The sequence below is a fragment of the Limulus polyphemus genome, unplaced genomic scaffold (genome assembly GCF_000517525.1).
Source record: "Limulus polyphemus unplaced genomic scaffold, Limulus_polyphemus-2.1.2 Scaffold3965, whole genome shotgun sequence".
In the NCBI taxonomy this organism is placed as follows: Eukaryota; Metazoa; Arthropoda; class Merostomata; order Xiphosura; family Limulidae; genus Limulus; species Limulus polyphemus.
In genome coordinates, this window is record NW_013669575.1 from 2,512 (window position 1) to 6,377 (window position 3,866).

Genomic DNA, 3,866 nt, shown 5'->3' on the forward strand with positions numbered 1-3,866 from the left:
CTTGACACCTCTTGAGAAAATGCTGGATGTTCAACGTCATCTCGCTGTTCCCTTGACTACCAAATTCTTTCAAGTGGTCTAGTTTGTTTTTTTTCTGACTTAGGGCCTAAGCATCCATACTTTCGCTGGCCCAATGTTGGGATAGTTATCTCCATTGATACACATCTCTGATCAGAACTTTAGCAAATTTATTTGCACAGGTCATGTATAGGATGTTCAATAAATGTTGGGAGGACAATGTAGCACTTGCAACAGCAAATGAAGTCAAAGATTTAATGAGTATTTAAAGGGACTTGGGGAGAGAACACCTCTCTTGAACGACGGGAAAGTATTCTTCAGTTGTATGGTCAAGTGAACCTGTTGAAGGTGAGACATCATCTCCTTTGTATGACCAAGATTCACCATATCTTTCAACAGGACACTTGAAGGTCTTAGCTGTTTCTTATCCTTTCCGTCTAAAATCATTCATAATGTTTGGAGACGGCTAGAATGGATAATGAAGAAAAACTTTAACATAAGTTTAAGATAACAGCAAATGTACAACCGTACAAGTTCTCTTTCCAATTAGGAAGGTGGTTAGCATTTGCTGTTATCTTAAACTTATATTAAAGTTTTTCTTCATTACCCATTCTAGCCGTCTTCAAGCATTATTTGTCTCAAAGTGGGTTCCTCGTGATCGAATTTGTAATCATCATTCAGCTGGTAATGACTGGTTGTCACTGTAATGTTCTTTATTATATTGATGCTAGTGGATTGGAAATCCTTATGGAAAAACTAGGCTGCACGCTGCCATTGTTCCCGTCACTTCAACAGTCAAGGGTGTATGAAGAGAAGACTTACTGCTTATTATCATATTTTTGCTGAGAGTGACAAGTGTTTTTATATGCTCGTGGTGCTGTGCATTATGGAACAAGTGTTCCAGTTATTTACACGCTCAGCTCTTGAAATTAAGGCTCTATATGACAAAAGTCAAAGTTGAAACCTTCATCTCAACTCGGCCTTTGATAAGACAGAATTGCAGTTAGAAATATAGTGTTACTACACGCCATAGCTAATCAGGCCATGATTTGCTTGACTGAAAGAAAGAGCCACTAATTTTAGTGTAGTGCATGTGTTCCTTTTCACATTAGTTATGGTAAATGCACTCACTCTTCTACTATTAAAATGTACTGCTTCAAGCACATTTAAATGTACATTCTATCAAGCTCATAAGGAATATGTTATATACAACTGCATTTTTAGGCGGAGGAATTGAGATACATGTTCCCCCTCCAATTTTGATATAGTAGCGGAGTCTTGGTTTAACTTTGAATTTAATGGCCACGGTTAACATAGCAAATAAGTTTCTCCCAAGTTAAAATTCGTCCCACCGCCTATGTGTTAGCCAGATCCCTAACTGCATCATAGTTTTGACAGTGGCCTTACTGATCAACAAGTACAACCTTTTTACATTTGGGTTTCTTTCACCATTGTCTGGTTTATGAGGCAGAGCTCTGTTTCCAATGAGGAAGGTGGTTAAGAACTGCAAATTGTTATATTATGATGTTAGTAGTGAGATTTTGAGCAGTGACCAAAACTTCTAACTATGAAGCATTCATAACTTGTTTGATAACAGCTCCAGCTTTCTTTCTGAAGCAAGTTAAATATACTATGAATGAATAAGTAAAAATCAAACCTGGTATTACAAATACATCCACAGCTACAATCATGTAGCCAACAAAAAATTATTGTAAAAAGCCAAATAAATATGACCAATATAAAATTCCTATAGAACAAGTATCTTTTCAAAAATCATATCAAGATACCATTCAGTAATACCTGCAACATTTGGAAATACTTTAATCCCGTAAACTAAAAATATTTCTTTGTCAAAATTATTTGAAAATAATAGATATACAATGTCCACTCTCATTCTGAACAAACCAGTAATTAAGAGTTTGTTGTTTAAAGATAAATTTGCAAAAACTACAGATATTCCAACTGTCAAAACTGCAAAATATTTCTTAAACAACACCATTGAAAACAATAGTTTTCACCGTTTCTCATTTCGTGTGGTATATATAATCCTCATAGTATTTCATGTATACTATTTGTCCATAAATAATATATGGATATATAAGCAGTATTACACAATTTTATTCAGCTCAACGTTATATATTAACTAATGTATACAGTATTTGTAATTTTGATAGAGATAATAAAGTAATGGCAATGTTAGTTACTTGTCCCGAGCATTGGAGCTTTCAGGTGCCATTTATTGATTCAAAACAACAAGTCAAACAACTTCATTAATATAAGTCCTCTAGACATATGATACTAAAAATCAGGTTTCGATAGCCGTAGTGGACATGGTGCAAGAGAGCCCCATGTGCAGCTTTGTGGTTAACAACAAAACAAACAAACATTAATATAAAAGTAATCACAAATGAAAATCAGCAGAAATTACCACTCTTGAATTAATTTATGATCCACATCATATTTTGTGGATTGTTTGATGCTAGAAAGAAACCCAAATGTAAGAAGGTTATACTTGTTGATCAGTCAGGCCACTGTCAAAAGTATTGTTACGTATCTGCTTCTTCGTTAATTCCCCGTAGAAATTCTTTCCGAGGAACTTCAGCGATACAAGTCCTTTTTTGATTAAACCAATTTATTCTTTCTCGATACAAACTTTTAGTACACGGTAGTTCCACAATCAGTTCGTTTCTCGTCACTTTAAACTTAGCAACTTTTATAATACACGCTATAAATTACAGCGATTCACAATCTCGATAACCTCGCTCTCTACGAGTTCAAAACACACACTAGCTCGAAACAGATTCGTAAATTACCGTAACTACTATTCGCTTTTTTCATACATTCATTTACGCAGGCTTTCACTGCCAGGTTTATATACTAACAAAGAGGCGTCTCTCGATCACACTCGAGCTTCCCCGATAATTCAAGAAACTCAGTCACGCATGCTCCCAGTGTCACGTGAGTTCCGCTGTCGTAACAGTATAATGCAGTTAGGGATCTAGCTAATGCAGTCGTGGGCAGTGGACAAATTTTAATTTGGGAGAACTTTATTTGCTATGACATTATTTTGTAGAAGGCATAGCATGAAAAGGAGTAGAGACCTTTGTTGGCTTTAAGCAGTGTTTAATACTTGTAGGTTTTGTGGCATTTCTTTGGAACAGAACTCGCTCCATACAATAGACAAACACAACTAGGACAGCCAAGTTCGTTAGATAAGATCCTAGAACAGTAACAATTAGTTTCTAACAATTTATAAGTACTAAGAAGTCTAACATACTTATAGGATAAAAATGACTTTGCAATGTTATATTTTAAAAAGCACTGAAATTACATTTTGGACGAGTGTTGACATACATTTGCCTGAAACATCTTGCTGAGTGATCTTGCATGTTAACTTACGAAACTATGTGTTGCGATGTGATATCATAGCTGTAGGTCTGATCAGGGCCGGATTACGGATTTCGTGGACTCAGGGCAAATTTAGTAGAAAGATACCTCAAACTGGACTATATACATAAGTCAAATAGAACTCAATATTATTTATTAATTACAGTTTGAGTAATACACAAACAAAAGCGATGTGTAGATAATATACAGTATCCTAATTCTAATATTTGTGATAAACATATAAAGTAAAGTAACAAATATTCATAATGAATATAAAGTAAGGTCAACGAAGTTTTCGCTAAATGGCCAAGCAAATACCCACGAAAGAACAAGCTGTAAGAATGTGTTAATGAAAAATTAGAAATAACAGGGTTATATGAAACAACTAAACTCATTGTTGTCATAGTGACACAGTTGGAAAATGTATTTTCGATGAGACATCCAGTTTTAGATTATTTTTT